We start from the raw sequence: 22,327 nt of genomic DNA, 5'->3' as shown, positions 1-22,327 counted from the left end.
CAAAGAAAAAAAACAAAAAAATGCAATTTCCTCTGAAGCCCTCCATGGGAATGCCTGATGCCTAATTTTAAGATTTCCATCCCAGCACTTTGGGAGGCCGAGACAGGCGGATCACGAGGTCAGGAGATCGAGACCATCCTGGCTAACACGGTGAAACCCCGTCTCTACTAAAAAATACAAAAAACTAGCCGGGCGAGGTGGCGGACGCCTGTAGTCCCAGCTACTCGGGAGGCTGAGCCAGGAGAATGGCGTAAACCCGGGAGGCGGAGCTTGCAGTGAGCTGAGATCTCCCCACTGCACTCCAGCCTGGGCGACAGAGCGAGACTCTGTCTCAAAAAAAAAGAAAAAAAAAAAAAAAAAAAAGATTTCCAGCCCAGTACCCACGGTCTAGTCTCTATTCAACTCTCTCAGTCTCTCTTAGTATTCACTTTGAGCTTTCTGCTGGGAGTGAACCTCAAACTCATTTTCTGATGTCATAGTCCCCTTTTGCAGTCAACTCTGATTTACTTCAGAATGTCTTTGTTTTAGTAATTTCGTTTGAATTCACACTGACAAAGATGGAACACTTTGGCATGAAATAAAAGTTAGAAATCATCATTTTCTCAGTGGAAATGTATTCTGACCACTGGAAATAAATGTGAACAGTTGAAGATCGGTGTGATGGCTCACACCTGTAATTCCAGCACTTTGGGAGGCCGAGGTGGAAGGATCACTTGGGCTCAGGAGTTCAAGGCCAACGTGGCCAACATGGTGAAATCCCGTCTTTACAAAAAATACAGAAAAATGAGTCGGGCGTGGTGGCTTGTAGTCCCAGCTATTTGGGGGGCTGAGGTGGATATCACTTAAGCCAAGGAGGCGAGGTTGCAGTGAGTCCAGATTGCACCACTGCACTCCAGCATGGGTGACAGAGTGAGACCCTGTGTCAAAAGAAAAAGAAAAAGAAAAAGAAATGTGAATAGCTGTAGAGTCCAGGTGAGCAGGGAATCTGTAGCATGCTTGAAGGCCTGAGAGATGGAACGTACAAATACATAAGGCCAACCGTGTATTAAAATAGAACTCTGACCCATGACCTGCAGCAGCCACCCTGGGAGGCCAAAACTATACACCCTGCACCAACCAGCCCAGGAAGCCAGACCACAACCTCTGTAGCAATTGGCTCAAAACAGCAAGGGCTTGGTCAGTAACTGACAGGCTTCCTAATGCTTCTCTCCACTTCCAGTGTGAGACCACACAAAGAAAGTCAAATACGCTCCCCTGACCAAACACATAGGATGCCTACTTCTAGTGAGTCGCCCTCAGCTTTCCCACACCAATGGCCTCTGCTCAGCATGTACCTGAAGCCTTCCTTATTTCCAGGATGAAGCTTTTCAGCTCCTCTGCCTGCTTTTGAGTCTCTGTCAAATGCAAGTGACTGTGGCCGACTCCTGTGCGACAGCAAGCTCTGAATAAACAGCTTTGCTTGTTCTCATCTGGGCAGCCTTCATTTATTTCCAAAGGCTCTTTCAGTAAATGAATATTTGCTGACCAGGTAGGTGGTTCTAGGAACAGGAACCTGTCACCGCAATCTCCCTGGTTAGGATATTTTGCATTGACATCTGATGGGATTCTTTAAACTTAGGTTTTATAATGGCAACAAAAAAGATGAAACACAAATGAATTTATACTTTGATTTGAACTATATATGCTAATCAAACCAGGTGACAAGATGAAAAATACATACATGTGTGTACAAAACTACAATGACAACTTGATGTGTATATGGCATTAACTCCAGTTCTCCTTCCCTAGGGGATTAGTGGAATTGTTAAATCTGCCCTGTTCTGTCTTAATTCTCTTTGTTCTTTAATCTCTTCTGTGTTTTGGTCTGACCTTATGCTGTTCTCAGATGCTCTCTGTCAAAATGCTGCTCTGCTGACTTTTCCTTAAGAATACTTCTTTACTTGAGAATGGTAAAGATGATGGGGTTATAGAACTGGAAAAAACCAACAACAAAAACCTTATTGCTTGCTTTACCTAAAAAAAAAAAAATCTTCCTCACCATGCAAAAGTAACTGATAATATCTCTTCTCTGGTTCTATTATTAACTGGTTAAAAATCTGGGATTTTTTTTTTTTTTTTTTTTTTTTTGAGACGGAGTCTCACTCTGTCACCCAGGCTGGAGTGCAATGGCACAATCTCAGCTTGCTGCAAACTCTGTCTCCTGGGTTCAAGTGAGTCTCATGCCTCAGCCTCGTGAGTAGCTGGGATTACAAGCATGTGCCATCATAGTTGCCTAATTTTTGCATTTTTGGTAGAGACAGGGTTTTGCCATGTTGGCCAGGCTTGTCTTGAACTCCTGACCTCAGGTGATCCTCTTGCCTTGGCCTCCCAAAATGCCGGGATTACTGGTGTGAACCACCACGCTTGGCCAGAATTCCGGGATTTAAAAAATCTTTTAAATGTCCACTTTTTCTGGGTTGTCATGTGGCTGCTTCATTTCTCAGGGGTTCATAGCTTCCTTAAACGATTTTGCCTTTTCATTCCCTCCTTTTATCTCCACTCCCTCTAGGCCTTCTTTCCATGAGTCTTTTCTTCTTCTTCTCCTATAATTGCATTATAAGCAGATGTTAATGCCAGAATTTCATATTCTTATATGTGGTTAAAAAAAAAAAAAAGGGTCAGTGTTTGCAATAGGTTATTCCACCTGACACAAGGCTGACAATTCTAAAACAATTAAAAACTGAAGAAGGCATTTGCCAGAAGTTTGCAATGTGTTATTATCCTGTAGTCTTGATAATGAAAATGCGGTTGGTACTTTTGGCTGTTGAGTAGTTTTTTTTTGGTTTTGATTAATGTTTTAAAAGGTATATTTTCTCTTTTTAAATATGAGAGCTCTGTGAGGGTAAGGATTGTATCTTACAAGATTAAATGTACAGCAGAATTGCTAGGAATGTAGTGGATGTATGCTTGGTCTTCTCAACACATTTCCTTTGACAAATCGCCGTTTACCCATACTTTTTTTTTTTTTTTTTGAGAACTTTATTGCTTTATGCCTGTATTCCTAACCAACCAACGTGTCTCCCTGACCCTCTGCATCATCCCAGCCACAGGAAAACACACGTCCGGCCACCACCAATCACAGCCCCTCCGTCCCTTGCATTAGGGACTGGTCCAAGGCCCACCCTGGAGGACAGGTGGAACTGGGTGGTTGCCCAGCAGCTCTCAAGTACAAGCCCCTGTCATCTCTTCAGATGTACATCCATGGTGCTCAGTGCATCACTAGGCTCACAGTCAATGCCCCAGGAATGTTTAGAGAATGAATCTTGGAGATGACTGAATGCCATGAGGGCACTGGAATTCTCCTTCCCTGGCACCAAGTATTTCTTTCTTCCCCTCATTCTCTCCATGCCTTCCTGTACTGTCATTTACATTGCTCCTTTGAATTGGCATTTTTTTCCTAGAAAGTTTCAGTGTACAGACAAATACATTGCTTAGGAAAAGATTCGCTTTTATTTTCTCTTTCCCTTGTTGTTGACTCACAGAAGAGGCCCCAGCTGCTGCACTTGGAACTCTGGCTGCCTGTTGGAGCCTCCACTGTGGGCCCAGCACTGTCCTAGTGGGGGAGGAGCCTCACTGTCATACCCCAGCACCTGGCCAAGCTGCAGAGTCTGCTGGTGTCCTGTTACGCTTCCAACTGCTCATCGAACTGGAGATTAAATCTATCTGTGGCTACCCTCACTCACATCACAGATAAAATTCCTTTGAAAATTTAAAAAAAGAAAACCTATTGAAAAAGGGAATATTCTTTTTTTTTTTTGAAATGGAGTCTCGCTCAGACACCAGGCTGGAGTGCAGTGGTGCGATCTCGGCTCACTGCAACCTCCACCTCCCGGGTTCAAGCGATTCTCCTGCCTCAGCCTCCCGAGTAGGCATGACTACAGGTGCGCGGCACCAGGCCCAGCTATTTTTTTGTATTTTTAGTAGAGACAGGATTTCAGCATGTTGAACAGGATGGTCTCAATCTCTTGACCTTGTGATCCACCCACCTCGGCCTCCCAAAGAGCTGGGATTACAGGCAAAAGAGAATATTCTTTTAACATACAAATGTACTTTTGATAATTTCTTATTAACTTCCTACTGAGCCTAATTTCAAGAGGACGTATTTTAATTTTAACTTGTCTCATACATTCTGATAGGCATTACAAGACTGAAAGATAGTCTAGAAGTATGGAGGGGTGAGAGGATGTTGGGGGTGTGTGTTGCTGGAGAGAAAAATTAATATCCAAAGTCAGAGGCTGTTGTCATCCTTCATCTGTGCTCAGATTCTCAGTGTCTTCCACAGTACATAGCATAGAGCTGGTGCTCAGTGATGAGGCAGAATGAGAGAATAAGACCACCATTGACACAGTTCTATGCCAGGCACTTTTAAATACAGCTTTACTGAGATATAATCGATATACAAATAGCTGCATATATTGAATGTATGTGATGTTTTAAGTTAGGACATATCATACATCCTTGATACCATCACGACAATTAAGGTAGTAAATATTTCCATCATCCCCAAAAGTTTCTTTATGAGCCTTTCTTTTTTTTGTGATAAGAACACTTAATGTAAGGTCTACTCTCTTAAATTTTTAAATGCACAATACTGTATTGTTAACTATAGGCACTCATTTTCTATAACTATAATTTTATGCATATATATATAAAATATATATTTACAATGAAATATTAATCAGCCTTAAAGAAGAAAATCCTGCCATTTGCGACAACACAGATGGATCTGCAAGACTTTACACTAAGTGAAACAAGTCAATCACAGAAGAACAAATGCTGCATGATTCCACTTAGATGAGGTATCAAAAGTGGTCAAGCTTATAGAAGCTGAAAATAGAATAGTGGTTGCCAGGGGATGGAGGCTGGGGGAAATGGGGAATTGTTGTTCAAGGGTATAAAATAATAGTTATATAAGATGAATGAGTTCTAGCAATCAGCCAGGCATGTTTTTCTTATAGTCTCTCTTTTAATCCTCACAACGTCACTTCAAAGCTTTTATCATTATCCACATTTTATAGTCGAACACACAGAGCTTGGAGAGGCTAAAACAGGTGCTGTTGAAAGGCTTTGAATTCAGGGAGGTCTGTGTTAGTATCTGAATTCTGCGGTATTCCAGAACCATGATGTTGAGCAAATCACTTAACCACTGCATTGCCATTTTCCTATTTGTCAAATGGGAAAATTCATAGACACTTTGCAGGATGATGGAATCATTTATGATGGAATCATAAATGCAGAGGTCCAGCAGATGCTAGAAAATAATTGGGACTTTTAAGGCCACTCAACCACTAAGTAAAAGATCTGGCATTCAAACCAACTTCACCTGGCTTCAAAGCTGAAAGAAGGGCATGGACCTCAGGGATGCCATAATCTGTTAACAGAGCATTTAAAAGTACTTTATAGGGTTCTAGTGGATGGAAACTATTTGCAGAAATTATGACAGTTGTATTCATGTCCTGTTTATCTTAGAAGATACTCCAGATAGAAGCAACTCTTTGTGTTGTGGTCATCTTATATATCTTTATATTCTTTAATTGTTTAAAATACACAGTATTTTAAATTTTTTTTGCACAAAGTGGTTAATTACTTGAAAAATGTATTGTTTCCTAACATATGCATTAGGGAAATTAACTTCCTGTTGGCTATGTCCTGTTTTGAGCTCTGTGTTTCCTTGGCTTTTCCATTGAGAATCTAGGGTCAAGTAGATGCAAAATAGCTGAATATCTTAATTTGAGATACTGTAATAATTTCTTAAATACCATATATATGTAATTATTTTAGGTTAAAGTATAGCAGAGATAAAGATAATAGAGATAATGGTACATTTTAAACTGCAATATTCACATTACCTGAAACCCTTATTTTGTGGAACACAATCAGCAAAAGCTTAAATGGATAAAAATGTTTTCTGAAACAAAGGAATTTACACAGGATTAAAATTTGTGTAAAATGAGTCTCTGGTTTGTGCAAATAAACCCATTCTGTGATATATATATATATCTCCGATACATATACCATTCTCTGATATATATATATATACACACACACACATACACACACATATATACATACATATATATATTTTGGAGGGAATGATGACTTTTGCCTTGATAAATATGAACCAATACTCACTGAGGTACAAAAGAGATTTTCTAGTTGTGCCAGCAACTAATGTAATTGTTTCTCGAAGCAAATTTGTTAAATGTCTCAAATTGAATCGTTGCTGGCTGAAAATCTGACTAGGTGACTTGTGAGGCAGGTCTTTAAAATTGCATGAAACAATGAAGATTCTGGTGTTCAGACAAGAAGCTTGCCAGAGAACTGCATTTTTGCACAAAGCAATTATCACAGAGAACATCAACACAAAGCAATTCTTAATTATAAAATTCATATATCAGGAATTATTTGCACAAATCAGAGGCTCATTTTACACAAATTTCTATCCTGTGTAAATTCTTTTGTTTCAGAAAATATGTTTATCTGTTTAAGTTTTTGCTGATTATGTTCCACAAAATAAGCGTACGCAGGTAATGTGAATATTGCGGTTTAAAATGTACTATTATCTCTTATTATCTTTATCTCTTCTATCCTTAACCTATTAAAAAATTGTCTTAATGGATAGAAAAATCCTACCAAGTAAAATAGGAAAAATTACCAGTTTGAAATAAATTGATGATATTTTTTGGTAAACATCAGACTACAAATACAAATTGAGGGCTATTATGTGTAACCCATTGTGTTGAGTACAGTACAATAAGGATGAACATGTTCTTTCCTGATGGACTTTTTTTTTTTTCTTTTTTTTTTGAGATGGAATCTCTTTCGCTCTGTCTCCCAGGCTGGCCTACAGTGGCATGATCTCCGCTCACTGCAACCTCTGTCCCCCGGGTTCAAGTGATTCTTGTTCCTCAGCCTCCCGAGTAGCTGGGATTACAGGCGTGTGCCACCACACCTAGCTAATTTTTGTATTTTCAGTAGAGACAGGGTTTCACCATGTTGGCCAGGCTGGTCTCGAACCCCTAACCTCAGGTGATCTGCCCGCCTCCGCCTCTCAAGGTGCTGGGATTACAGGCGTGAGCCACCACATCCAGCCTCCTCACTCCTCGTGGACTTTTAATCTAGTTGAAGAAAGAAGACGTAAATTTACTAAAAGAAATATGACAGTATATAAAGCAAGTCGTTTTTCAGTGCAATAAATAGTACAATAATTGGATAAATACGATAGATTGATAAATTGTAATATAATTTGGCAATCATTTGACAGACAAGAGGGATCCAGAGTGAGGTTTTACTGTGAAAGTGTCTTGAAGAGAAAAAATTTGAATTAAGTCTTGAAATATGACTAGGTTGCAGATAAACTGAGAGGAAGATATTGTTCCATTGTTTTTTTCATTAGATAAAGGCTCTTGTTCCCAGCATAAACATATTCTTAATCTTTCATACACAGTTTTCTGGCTAAATTTTGGCATTATTCTGTTAGCAAATTGTAATTTTTCTTAAGTATGATTTGAAAACATTTGCCACATGCTTTTTAGTGTATTTTTAATCTGGTTGCAAAGTGATATGTGCCTATATGGAAAAATAATTGTAAAGAATGTAAACACCACCTAACTTCTACCATTTACATTTTGGCATATTTTCTTCTATTTTTTATTTTTATTTTCTTCTGATCATAAAAGTAATAGGCAGGGCACGGTGGCTCACATTTGTAATCCCAGCACTTTGGGAGACTGAGGCAGGTGGATCACAAGGTCAGGAGTTCAAGATCAGCCTGCCCAACATAGTGAAATCCTGTCTCTACTAAAAATACAAAAATTAGCTGGGCGTGGTGGTGGATGTCTGTAGTCCCAGCTGCTTGGGAGGCTGAGGCAGGAGAATTGCTTGAACCCAGGAGGCAGAGGTAGCAGTGAGCCGAGATGGCACCACTACACTCCAGTCTGGGTGACAGAGCGAGACTCTATCTTAAAAAAAAAAAAAAAAAGTAATAATATACATTTGGTATGAAATCAATTATGTATGTAATGCACAGAAAGTAAAAATTTCCTGTGATTCTCTGTGATAACCACGTTAGTATTCCTAGGCTGGTATTAACAAATTTGGAATAAACTTTTCAGAGCATTCAGACTCAATGTGGCAGATTATGCAATGATAGGGCATGGTGAGGACTGTGGCATGCTTCTGAATGCACACTCCATCCATGGTGCTGAAATGCAAACTTTGCTGAACAATGACCAAACAAAATACACTACTGGGCTGTTTGGTCCTGCAGTATTCTGTTTTCAGCACCAATTTAGATAAAATGACATTGAAATTTCTTTTAAATATAATTTTTCTGGCTCCATGATTTCCAAGTTTTTATGTTGTGATTTACTGAAATATTTCCTTTCTACTATTATTAGGCATTCCTGATTTTCTAAATCTCACAGTGTGCATAAAGCTTTCCTACCTGGATGTATAACAGAAACCTTAACCTCCCCAAACTGAACTTATCATCATTTCTACTCAAGCCCTTCCTTTGCCAGTGTTTTCTGTTTTAGTGCAATAGAGTATAACAGAATATCTGCAAACCCCAGGTTATCTTCTGTGTTGAGGTGTTTTTTGCAGGGAAGGATGGGTGGTGGTGGTGTCTATATTTCTTCTAAATCAACCTATAAAGCTGGCCATTTCTGCTGTCTTGTTCCCATTTCTTTCTCTCAGCTGCAGTGACTGCTTTCCACAGTTCTACTCCATATTCTTTCTCCCCTCATCCGTCCAATGCCACTCTCCAAAACCATTACCATGTACAGAAGATTTTAAAATACAATCAACACTTAAAAATTAAATATTTAGGCCAGGTGAGGTGACTCACGCCTGTAATCCTAGCACTTTGGGAGGCCAAGGCAGGTGGATCATGAGGTCAGGAGTTCAAGACCATCCTGGCTAACACGGTGAAACTCCGTCTCTACTAAAAATACAAAAAATTAGCCAGGCGTGGTGGCGGGCACCTGTAGTCCCAGCAACTTGGGAGGCTGAGGCAGGAGAATGGCATGAACCTGGGAGGCGGAGCTCGCAGTGAGCCGAGATCGTGCCACTGCACTTCAGGCTGGGTGACATATTGAGAGTCTGTCTCAAAAATAAATAAATAAATAAATAAATAAATAAATAAATAAATAAATATTTAGACATCTCTGTTTCAATGTTACCTGGCCTTTCCTGCCACAGGGTATTTCCCACTGGTAGACATTCCTTTAGTCCCCATTCACATATCTGCTCTTTTCCCTATTTACAGACCCTGAAGACACTACCCAACTAGGGTGATAAAGTTTGGCTCTGTATCCCCCCTAAAGTCTCATGTTGAATTGTAATCCCCAATGTTGGAGATCCATCCTGGTCGGGGGTGATTGGAACATGGAGGCAGATTTCTCATGAATGGTTTAGCACCATCTCTCTTGGTACTGTCCTCGAGATAGTGAGTGACTTCTAGTGAGATCTGGTCATTTAAAAGTGTGTGGCAGCTCCTCCCTCTCCCTCTTGCTCCTGCTTCTGCATGCAAGACTTGCCTTCTGCCATGATTGTAAGTTTCCTGAGGCCACCCCAGAAGCTGAAGCCACTATCCTTCCTGTACAGCCTGCAGAACGTGAGACAATTAAACCTCTTTACTTATAAATTACTCAGCCTCAGGTATTTCTTTACAGCACTGTGAGAACTGACTAACATCTTAAGCAGTAGAGTTCATTTTTCTTGTTTTGCACTCACTCATTCAGACTCATTAAGTGTAAAGAGTCAGATGCTGTACTAGGCTTGAGAGGGGACTGAGAATAAGACACCCAGCCTCGACTTTCTGGAGCTTGAACCTACCTCTTTCCTCACTCTTGCCTCTGTCCTTGTTGCCATGGCCCTTTCCTAAGTCATCATCTTCTCTTGAGCACAACCATAGCCTTCTAGGTGGACCCTTGCTTCCAATCTTGCTGCTCTCCAGATTTTTCCTTCTTGTACTTTCTGCCTTCACTGCTTCAGGGACAATGATTTAAAAATGCAAACCTAGCCGGAATCTCTTTTGCAGGGTTCCCAATGCATGTAGGGTCAACATCCATCCAAATTATGTAAATGGCTTTTAGAGTGCTCTAGAATCTGCCTCTGTCCACTTACCCAGACTTCTGAATGCTATTCTACACTTGTCTTATTCTAACTAAACTGGTTATCTTTTTTTTTTTTTTAATTTGTATGAATTTAAGGGGCACAACTGCAATTTTGTTACATGAATATACTGCATAGTGGTGAAGGCTTGGCTCTTACTGTATCCCATCACCTGAATAATGTACACTGTAGCTATTAAGCAATTTATCATAAACTTTCAAGTCCTAAACCTGCCCTACTCTCCCCCAGCTGTGAACTGTCCACTGTGGTGCTAGTGGTCTGCACTGCCTTCCACCACATCTTCACCTGGCTCAGACCAGTCCTTCAAAGTTGAAGCATAAACTTGACTTCCTCAGGCACCTCTTCCATTCAAGATTACGTTCTTCTTTAATTAGATGTCCCAATTGAAGTTTATAAGTTCAGTTTCACAGCATTCTCCACACTTAAAATTATTTTCAGAACACTTTCTAGATTTGGAATTTGCCTAGTTTAAGGGTTTAAATACTGTATAGACCCTTGTCAAATGCCATCCAAAGCAGTGATAATTATACTCCTATCAGGAATGGTGTATACTTATGAAGATTTTTAAAAACTTACATTTGGGCTCAATATTTTCTTAATCTGTCTCTTGATTTATGTTAAAATCTCTTCTTCTTGCTACATTTGATGTATATGATAAGGTTTAGTATATAGATGTGTTTTATAATATGTTTTCAGAAAGGCAGTTTTTTTTCTGTGAAGTAAGCTATGGCTGCCAGTGTAGTAAGTCAAAATGAAGCATAAGTTTTCATTTAACACACATCATGTCTGTTAAAAATCTTTAAAGTTATTTTTTCACAGATATGATTTGTTATTTACAATCATTGTAAAAATACCACTTAATAACTTTTTTCTATGACATTTTTATGCTGTTACTTTGCTTCTATAAATATAATCATCAAGGACTACTTAATGTAACCTTAATTTAAAATATCATAATATATTACCCTATTGCTGAAAATTTAGATTTTTTACTGTTTTATGTGATGCTGAGATAAACATCTTCATGAATACAGATATTGACAAATTTGTGTTCTTGATTTCCTAAAAGCGAGATTGAGAGTTACAAGTGCAAGGGTATTTTTATTCTCCTTCAGTTATTTTGTCAAATGACTTTCCTAGAAGAAGTGATACAGCATTATTGTGGCTAAAAGCCTGGACCAAGAAATGAGACAGCCCGGGTTTAAACCCTGCTCCATCAGCTTTTCAGCTGTGTGCCCCTAGGCAAGCTACTGACCTTGTCTCAGTTTCCTCATCTGTATGATAAGAAGATCAAGATAACTTAAAAGAAAAAAGATTTGCAAGGATAAAGTCCTAGTATGAGAAAAGTACTTGGAAAATTCTTAGCCTGGCACTACTAATGTACAAGAATATGAATTTTATTGAATTTGTACTAAAATAAATTTTGTTTGAAACAACTTTTTAAATAAAAAATAATAGTACTTCTTTTGATTTATATTTTTCTAATTTTTTTTCCTCTCAAAAAGGTTTTTCAAAAGCTACTTGTATAAAGATCAGTTTCTCAACAGGGAGTAGAGAATGCAGAGGAATTTCTAACACCCTATTTACAAGTAAGTTGAAAGCAAATCATGCCTTTCTAACGAACTGTTTGTGGAGTAATGTCTAGGGGAACTGTTGGTAGCTTAGACTTCAATGTCTTTTAGATCAAAGAGAGGTCTTGGAAACAATGTAAGAAAATGAAATAATGAATGTTGCTTTATTTTAATTTCCACATCTGTTCTTCTCTCATGAATTTGAATTTGTGCTTTTACTGTATTATCTTTTTGTGTGCATTTAGATTTTTTTTCCACAAGGTAATTCAAAGTAAAAGATTGTAAAGGGGAGTGATAGAATCACAGTATTCAGTAGTGGAATGTGACAGCTGTTTCAGAATGGTCTGGACTAATGGGGCTATCATGAGACAGGGTGGGTGGGGGAAGAATGGGCGGTGTCAGGGGTCAGTGAAGGGTGAGGAGATGTGGGACAGTTTTTGCTACCAAAGCTCTTCTGGTCATCAGTGAATAGGGAAAAATTATGTTTTAGTTCATGTGTGCTGCTACAACAAACTACCTGACATTGGCTAATTTATGAAGAAAAAAAATTTATTTTCTCACAGTGCTAGAGGCTGGGAAGTCCAAGATCAAGGTGGCAGCAGGTTTGGTGCCTGGTGGGGCCTGGTCTGTGCTTCTAAGATGATGCATTTTTTGCTGTGTTCTCAAATGGCAAAAGGGCAAAAAGGGCTTTGATAGTTCCCTCCACTTCTTTTTAAGGCACTTATTCCATCCCTGAGGGTGAAAATCTCATGGCCTAATTACTTTCTAAAGACCCGTCTCTTAATGCTGTTGCCTTGGAGATTACATTTCAACATGAATTTTGGAGGGACACGAACATTCAAACCATAGCATGTCACCATTGAAAACTAAATTTTCAGAAGGTGAAAGCAGACTGTAAGGTGACTGTCATAGAAACGGACTTAAAGAACCACAGAAAGAAGCCCAATACATCCAAGATAAAGTTGAAGAATGAATAGAGAGTATCACAGACTTGTATTAATAGAATGGCAATGTTATGAGGTAGTTTCAAATTGCTATTCAAAATCTTGTGGAAATTTTATTTGGAATGCTCTGATCTATACCTTATGAAACATATCAACCTGGAAAAAACTTACTGAGGCAGTCTGCAAAAGTTTTATGTTACTAAATATGATTCAGGTAATCTAGATAAATTTTATGTTCTATGGCATAAATAACAAAGTTAGATATCCAAAGGAGAAATGTTTCAGGTTTTCTGAGATTAAATGGAAAATTAACGCTGTTATTTAAAACTTACAGGAGTTTTCGCTGCCAGAACCAAGATGTTTGCAGAGCTGGTTTTTTCTTTTTACTCTTCTGTCATACCAAAGAAAAGGCCGGAGTTGCTGGGAGCTGGGTGCCAGCGGATGCTAGGCAGAGAACCAAAGTTAATGTGGGAGCTTAGAATGGAGGGGCAAGTTAAGAATTAGAGCAGAAAAGGCACATATTTGAGAGAAGGCATGCTTTAAGGGTCACAGCAGATAGTAGGGCAGTAATGAAAACGATTACACATTATCAAGTATTGTCTGTCAGAAGACAACAGATGACAAATTCAGGGCAGGCAAGCTAGTTGCAACACGGTATCAATGGTTCAGTTGTCACAGGATGTCCTGATCCTAGGTTTAGTTCTGATCCAGCTGAAGGCTCCTATGCATTTTCTGCTGCTCCTAGGGAGAGCTCAAAGCAGATAGACCTTTTCTTGGGATATAACTTGAGCATCGTGAGATGGTTATTGAAAACAGGGGAGCCATCTCCTAAAGTCTGTGTCGTGGCAGATGACCTAGCAGGGGCGTTTTGAAAAGGAATAGTGCAAGTCCTGAAGTTGAAGAGCTGGGACCAGGGCCTTCAACTGCCACGCACCAGCTTTGTGACTTGGAGAAGATTAAGGGCTTTGAGTCTCGGTTGTCCAGTTTACAAAAGTGGGATACTAATATATTATATACACACATGGTATTTTCGAAGGCAGTGTAGGCTGAAATGTTTTATACTAATGTGCTGTAAATAGTAGCTTACAATGCCTGAACTTGGGATTTTAGTGAACAGAGGCTTAAGTTATTTGATGTCAGTTTTTATTCAAGCTGTGTTTAATAGCTACTTAATCAGGGTTAAATGAAGGAAATAATGTTCAGTGAGGGCAAGCTGCCACGTGTAAGAACAATGTCCAGAGATTTGTAATGAAAGATTGGGATTCAAGTTCTGAGTGTCACTTACTAGATTAAGAGGTGTGCGTGGTGGCTCACGCCTGTAATCCCAGCACTTTGGGAGGCCAAGGCGGGTGGATCACGAGGTCAGGAGATCGAGACGATCCCCGTCTCTACTAAAAATACAAAAAATTAGCCTGGCGTGGTGGCGGGCGCCTGTAGTCCCAGCTACTCGGGATGCTGAGGCAGGAGAATGGTGTGAACCTGGGAGGTGAGCTGGCAGTGAGCCAAGATCGTGCCACTGCACTCCAGCCTGGACGACAGGGCGTGACTCCATCTCAAAAAAAAAAAAAAAAAAAAAAAGGGGGGGCATGGACTTAAACTAGTTCCTTAATCTCTGAGATTCAACTTTCTTCCTCTGCAAATAAAGATAATTATAAATGCTTTATATGCTTTAGAGATGTGTCGATGGGCTTTACCAAGGATGGGTTTACCAAGGAGTTATGATGATGGATGCTACCTATCCATCTCAAGCAGAAAGATACTCTATCTGAATTTCTACAAACGTAGGTGAGTGATAAATTGCCAGAATAGATTAACTAGTTGGCAAGTATGTAGGGCTTCAGCAGCACCAGATATAATAATTACATGTTTAGGTACAAAGAGCAGGTAGGACAGACTTAACTCTTTCTTGGCTGGGAGTATGATCCACTCTGCCCTTTCCTCTGGGATATTATTCTGTTGCAGGAAATCCCACAAGTCTTAAAATGAAGTGTGCTTTTGGATAAACTCCTAATTTTTACTATATTAAAAATCAAACCCCTATATACATATACCCCTGTATGCCTCTTAACTCTTAATGTATCATAGAGTGAAATTTCTGAAGACTACATATTTGTTAGGGTCAACCCAGGATTTGCCCTGCTCTTGATTTAAATACATGAGAAGGAGAGCTGATGTCACAACAGGCAGGAGGAGCCTTTTTGCTTCTGTGGAGTTTAGAGTATCCAGTTCCAATCTATTTTTTCATTCATTATTAATTTCCCTTGCTTATTATTTGGTTTCCTGGTGGGATTCATAGGTTTGTTCTAGCTCATTTCCTGAGGGTTTACATTCTCTCTTTTGGTTGAGAGCATTTTTATTTCTTTAGGAGCATGTCTTTTGTTTTGTATAACCTCAAATGATATTTCCAACTCTCTTCTGACCGGTTGCATGTTTAAAGGAAAGAAATACTGTACTAAAGCTAAAGAGACTTTGAAGCAACAGGGCATTTATTATTTATGTTGAGGAGGGGTTGACAAGGCCTTCTCTGGGACCGGTGGATTTTAATGCATTTGAAAAGCTCAGATTTTCAGAAGGGAATTGCATAAACGTTCTTTCAGATTTGTAAGCTAGATCAATTTGCTTAGATACTTTTAGATAAGAGCACTTTATAAATATCTTTCATTTCAAACATCAAAATACAATTGAAAGTGGGAGCATGTCGCTTTGACTTATTTTTCTCTATAAGTGGAGATCAGAGGGGCAGCTGCAGTGTAGCCAGGGCTGCTTGTCCCTCCTGGCAGAGTCGGTGCTATACCCCATGTCTATCCCTGCCTGTTTTAGGGCTCTCAGCAGAGAAAGGCAGCACAGGCTTCACATTCCTGGACCTGTGGCCACAGGAGAAAGGACCAAGGGCAGTGCTCAGGAGGATTATTTAGGAGTTCTACTTAAATAGAATTTGAGCTGTGGGTGAGTAGGAGTGTGTGCGTGCATGTGTATATGGAGTGGTTGGGGAGGTAAACGTCTGCTCTCAGAGGTCATTTGCACTGAAGATGAAAAAGACAAGACGGCAAGGAGCAATTGTTGAGCACGTACTGAAAGGGGAGCACTGTGCTTTACATATACAATTTCATTTAATCCTCAGTATAACACTAGAAGGTGATATTTTGATGCTGAGGGAGCTGAAGCCCACAGTGTTTGAGTAACTTCCTCATGCTCAGAGAGTGAGTAAATGGCAGCGCTGGATTCTGACTTCTAAGTCCTCACCTTTCTGGGACATTACACTGGGGAAATTCAGGAACAGCCCTTCTCTAATCTTATGATTGAAAAAGGTCAAGTCAAGTTTAAGGATAGGAACCCGATCTCTTCTCCAAGGAATGATCCTCCACTGAATGCTGTCAGTGTATTGACACAAATACAGTCTCCCTGATGACAGAGCAGGCACTTCATGTATGGATCCAAATTGCCATGACTTGATCGCTACAAACGAACTTGTCCTCCCTCCTTCTTGTTCTGCCTTCTGGTTTTGTCCCTCAGCAACTCTCCTATTGGTCTACTTTGTCACAAACCATCCTGGCACTCTTCCATAATTACTTGCTTATTTTCCCATATCCACTGCTAGCTCGCTGGAGGAAGAATAACATTTTTGATCACTGTTGCAGTCCCAGCAACTAGAACAGTGCATGGCACGCAGCAGGCATTCGGGGTATCTGAATTCAGGCACAGTAGTTTCAAGGACTTCTGAGAAAGGTGGGTTAGAACCCCACTGTGATCCCAACCATCCCAAGTAATCACAAGATCTAAGTATAAACAGTGTCCTCACTATGTGAACACAGCTTCAAGACAAGTCCCCTATCTCTCATTCCCTCCAGGGAGTTTCCCTCAGTTCAATACATATTGAATGACACTGTAGTGTCACTCGAGTAGCTGTTTAGATGTACAAAGGGACAAAAGTATAGACTTTACAAATGAAAGTGCCTGTATTTCTTCCTTTCCCTTCCCTTCTCATTTCTTCTCTCACCCTTGTTTTTTGTTTTTTTTTTAAAGAGACAGGAAAAAATTATTGCCCTAGGCTTTTGATTTATGAATTCTAACTTAGAGATTATTTTAAAAGATTTGAAGACAATGGCAAAACCAATATTAATTCCTACATCCTAAAATGGATAAAAATACACTGGTATTTGATGTAAATGACAGCTTCAGTTGAACAGGAATAATAATTATTATCAACAAGTGTACCCCCCACCACTGGGTATTGAACACCACTAATGCTAATAAAATAATTATTAATACATTAATTCTTTGTGTATTAGAGCAAGAGTCTGAGCTTTGGTTCTATCTGGTTCTAGTAATATGGTTTAGATTCTGGGCACAATTAGGATTCCTGGTCTTGTTGGAGGTAATAACAAGGAGTTATTATGATGGATGCTACCCATCCATATCTCCAAGAGCTACAAGGCTCTTGTAACAGCCTTGTTTCCTGTATACAAAGAATCATTTACATTACAAAAAATTTCTTCAGCGAAGAACACTTGATGAATGCTTAATGTCTGTGCAACCCAATCCCCCTAACTACCCTAGATCAACTAGTTTCCCCTCCATATATCTGTAATACTATCTTTCTGTCTTCAGCTTTAAACTTGTGAGAAGATCCTTGTTATTTCTTGGCTCAGAGAAAGGTAGTTTACCTTCTGACAGTAACAAAAATGTAGGAGTTAGTATAAGAAAGAATTAAAAGGGAAAGGAGGACCTGGAAACATAGTCTTGGCATTAAGATACTGCCATCTTTGAATAACAGTTGAATCGCTGGAAAAATCAAAGCCTTAGAAGAATGAAGGGCTGTGAATGGATTTTATTACATTGCCAATACAGTTGACCCTTGAATAAAGTGAGGATTAGGGGTGTGAACCCCCGTGCAGTCGAAAATCTGCACAACACTTTTGACTCCCAGAAACTTAACGACTAAGAGCCTACTCTTGATGGAAGCCTCACTGGTAACACAGTTGATTAACACATCATTTTGTATTTTATATGTATTATATACCGTATTCTTAAACTAAAGTAAACTAAATAAAACAATGCTATGAAGAAAACCATAGGGAGAGAGAATAGATTCACTCTGCATTAAGTGGAAGAAAATCTGTGTATAAGTGGACTCGTGCAGTTCAAACCTGTGTTGTTCAGGACTCAACTGTTCTTCCAATCACAGTTCACAGTTTCACAGCACAGCTTTAGGGCCATTTAAAATTATTATTCTTGGTTGGGCGTGGTGGCTCATGCCTGTTATTCCGGCACTTTGGGAGGCCAAGGTGGGCAGATCACCTGAGGTCAGGAGTTTGAGACCAGCCTGGCCAACATAGTGAAACTCTGTCTCTATTAAAAACATAAAAATTAGCTGGGTGGTGGTGAGTGCCTGTAGTCCCAGCTACTCAGGAGGCTGAGGTAGGAGAATTGCAGGAGAATCGCTTGAACCCAGGAGGCAGAGGCTGCAGTGAGCTGAGATTGCGCCACTGCACTCCAGGCTGGGCGCCAGAGCAAGACTCCATCTCAAAAACAAAAAAATAAATAAAAATAAAATAAAATAATTATTCTTTGAAATTATGACAGTGATTCTATAATATATACACAGAAAAATAACGTAATACATAAAATTAATGTGACAGAACTTGATACACAAACTTATAATAATAAATTTTGCACTGAAGAGAATCTCAGGAGTAGAGTAATCACACTCTCCCGCACTAAGTACTCACCATGAGGAAAGAATCCTGGGGTTATGTATGCCAGGACAGGGAGCCTAGAGAGTCTGAAGAACCTCTGCCATGGATGTTCACTTGGAATGCTTTTCTTTTTCACTCACACCAGAGTTCCTCTCAGAGCTATCTTCAGGGACCCTGATAGATACCTAAAGGACGGACGTTTAGCAGGATATGATGACCAGTGCCATCTGTGGGTCAAGGTGTCTTAGTTATCTCAGGCTTCTATAATATAACAAAATGCCACAGACTGAGTGTCTTATAAATAACAGACATTCATTTCCCATAGTTCTGGAGGCTGGAAGTCCAAGATCAGTGAGCTAACGTTAACATAATCGGGTTGTGGTGAGGGCTCTCTTCTGGGTTGCCGACAGCCACCTTCTCCTTGTATTCTCATGTGGTAGAGAGCAGACAAAGCAAACTCTCATGTCTCTTATTTTAAGGGCACTAATTTCATTCATGAGACCCCTTATGACCCAGTCACCTCCCAAAAGCCCTACATCCTAATAACCATCACACTGGGTGTTAGGATTACAACTTATGAATTTTGCTCATGTGAAGAATGTTCATAGGAGCATTTATGAACATTAACAAACATTCAATCCATTGTACTGCGTATTGACATCTCATAGATTCTCTCTTCAAGTTGCTGAACTGGAGGGCATCCTTGCTGTTTTTAAGTTACCTCCAATAGGGATGGGAATGCTAGGCAGAGGTGAATTTGACTATCAATACTGGTATTGTGGAGTGAGGGCAGCATTGAGGGGTAGCTGCTCCTGGGGACCAGGGAAGGGTCTTAATGAGCCGTAAAACTGTGAATTTTGAATTTTCAAATGGAAGAATCTACCTTAGATTCAGAACAGAATGATGATTATGTTAATTGTTGATTAGGAGACTAACACCCACCATATTCCCAAAGATGTGGAGAAATGACTTGAAATTTTGCATGCCACTCAGAAACTGTTAGATTTGAGCATCTCAAGACTTCCCCCTTGGTACACAACAATCTTTCAGAACATAGTTTTATTTCATTGATTTTTGTCAACATATTGGTTTAGATTTTGTCAGGTAAAAGCTTTGGAACTGCAGAACAGGGCCTTTGTTCCTTTTACATCATGCTGCCTTTTATTTTCTGTTATGGCATTCTCTCTAAATGATGCGCCTTAAGATTCATTCAGAATGCCACCACTGACAGATGGCATTCTCTCAGTCTGACTTGGTGCAACACAGCGGGGCACTCTGTAAAAACTGAGAAGTCAGAGCTCTCCTGATTCTCTGCTCAAAACTGAATACCTATTGAGGAGCCTGGCTGCCGCTTAGCAGCTATAGTGTGGGGTCAGGAACTGGTGTTCAGGGTTAACAGATGTACGTGGGCACAACAGCCCTGCTCTAGGTTTCCTTTGCCATGTTCCAGGATGGGCTACGTGGTGGTCTCTGAGACCAGTCAGCAGAGGCAATGTTTCCCTGTGGTGATACATTTCAGTGGCTTACAACATCCAAGCCTTATTTTCGACTCTCATTTCATGTTCCTTGAGGGTTGACTTTGTTACACAAGTCCCCATTCCAGGACCCAGGATGATAGACAGCCCCTAATTGGGCCATGCCAGGGCTGTGGCAGAGTGAAAGGGGCTAGAATAACTCATAAGGGCTTTTAAAGAATCTGCTCAGAAGGGGCTCGTGCCACCTCCTACATTTCATAGGCCCAAATGGACTTGGTCAATGTGGGAAGAATTATAATCTTCCTACACAGATGGGCTGCCGACAAATGCTGGATAGTAAAACAAATGACCACAGGCTTTCTCCAGCCTTATCTCCCACCTCATTCTCCTGTACCCAGGATTCTAGGCCCATGGTGCGACTTGTGCTTTGCGAGAGCCTTGTGTTCTCACGACTTTCCATTTGCCTTCCCCTGCCTAGAATGCCCCATTCTCTTATTCACCTGGAAACCTTCTTCTCCTTCATGTGCCACCTCTCCAGGGATGCTTCTTCTCTTTTTCTTTTTTTATTTTATTTTGTTTTTAGAGACAGGATCTCACTCTGCCACTCAGGCTGGAGTGCAGTGGTATAATCCTAACTCATTGCAACCTCCAACTCCTGGGCTTAAGCAATTGTCCCTCCTCAATCTCCCAAGTAGCTGGAACTACAGGCATGCACGACCACACCCACCTAATTAATTTTTTTTTTTTTTTGTAGAGACAGAGTCTCAGTATTTTGGCCAGGGTGGTCTTGAGCTCCTGGCCTCAAGCGATCCTCCCGCCTTGGCCTCCCAAAGTGTTGGGATTACAGGCTTGAGCCACCGCACCTGGTCAGGGAGTGCTCTTCTAATCCTTCCAAGGAATGTGTGGTTCTTTTTCCCCTCTCTACCAGGGCTCCTGGTACACAATTCTGCCCTACTGTTTTGTAACCATAGGTTATCTACCTGTTTTCCTCAAGAGACTGTGACATTTTTGAGGACAAGCTATATGTTTTGTTCATCCTTGATCCTAGCTCCTAGCCCAGGGCCTGCCGTGCATTCGGCATTCAGCATTTTATTGAGTATTAAATAAATGCAGTAATGCAAGACCAGATGGAGAAAGCTATTTTATACCCCAGTCCTTGTTGAGACTAGTGCTTCTCAAACTATCTGTGATGAAGGACCACATCTGTAAAATTTCTAATTTGATGCAAACTGATACTCTTGTAAAATACAATAAAAATTAAGTTCTGGGGAAAAGACCAAGCACATGTCAAATTGTTATCAAAGTTGGTAAATGCTTACTCTTGATTTCTATATTTATCTCATTGCAGACCAGTAATAAACATTCTGTGGTCAGCAGACCATGCTTTGGATAGTGCTATGTTAGATTCATTCAAAGACATTTACTGAGTTCCCTCGTGTGCCAGGCAATGTTCGAGGGGCAGGGGATTCAGCTATGAACAAGACAGACAAATTCCCTGCTCACAAAGGGCCTACTTGCTAGTGGGACAAGTGGAAAATAAGCGACAGACAAATCAATAACTAATGTGACTTTGAGTAATGATTAGTGCTACCAGGGAGGTAAAAGCAGATAATGAGATAGAGAGATTATTTATGAGTCGTCAGGGAAGCTCTCTCTAAGAAGGGGACATTTTAGCAGAAACCTGAGCATTCTAGGCCAGGAAAGCAGAATGTGTTGAAGTCTTGAAGGAGAAAAAAGCTTGGGGCAATTAAGGAGCCGAGCGGCCAGTGGGACAGGTGTTCAATTATCATGGAGAATCATGGGAGAGGTGGAGTCTGAGAGTCAGGCCAACGCCAGACCATACAGGACTTTGTGGGTCACGGTCAGATGCTTTGATTTTATTAAAAGTGAAATGGAAGCCATTGAAAGATTCTAACTGGAGATGCATCATGGTCTGGTTTATTTAAAGCAAATTACTCTGTTAGTCTATGTGGCAAACAGGCTGTGTGGAGAAAAACCGATTAGGTAGAAGGTTATTTCAGAAGTTCACATGAGAGATGGAGAGGACTTCACTCAGCAGCAGATGCAGGATGTCTTCTGAAGAGAGGGCTGCTGAGACCCACCGGCAGGCTAGATATTAGATGTGAGGGAAAAATAAAATTAAAAAATGACTGCTAGTTGAACCAGGTGTGGTGGCACACCTGTAGTTCCAGCTGCTTGGGAGGCTGAGGTGGGAGGATCAGCCTGGGCAACATAGCAAGACCTCATCTCTTAAAAAACAAAAAGAAATGATTACTGCTAGAGTTTCAGCTTGGCATTTGATATTCAGTTGGTGAATATGTTGTTAACGGAGATGGGGAAGATGGGAAAGGAGGTACAATTTAGGTGACAGGAGGGACTGTGCCTGGAAATGAATGAAATTCATGTAATGTTTCTTTATTAAATATGTTTGCAGTCAGTTTTTATAATATAACCTCTATGAAATT

General features: G+C 40.2%; 1 long non-coding RNA gene across 1 annotated transcript in view; it reads left to right on the top strand.

The window, feature by feature from the left end:
• LOC139360062 (uncharacterized) overlaps positions 1–11,763 on the top strand; it is an 88,500-nt gene extending 76,737 nt beyond the window's left edge. Inside the window, exon 3 of the long non-coding RNA XR_011617056.1 lies at positions 11,682–11,763. This is a non-coding gene — a long non-coding RNA (uncharacterized lncRNA). The remainder of the gene's footprint in view (positions 1–11,681) is intronic.
• The last annotated feature ends 10,564 nt before the right edge of the window (positions 11,764–22,327 follow it).

This window comes from Macaca nemestrina, chromosome 19, assembly GCF_043159975.1.
Source record: "Macaca nemestrina isolate mMacNem1 chromosome 19, mMacNem.hap1, whole genome shotgun sequence".
Lineage (NCBI taxonomy): Eukaryota > Metazoa > Chordata > Mammalia > Primates > Cercopithecidae > Macaca > Macaca nemestrina.
This window is presented reverse-complemented; position numbering and strand designations above follow the sequence as displayed.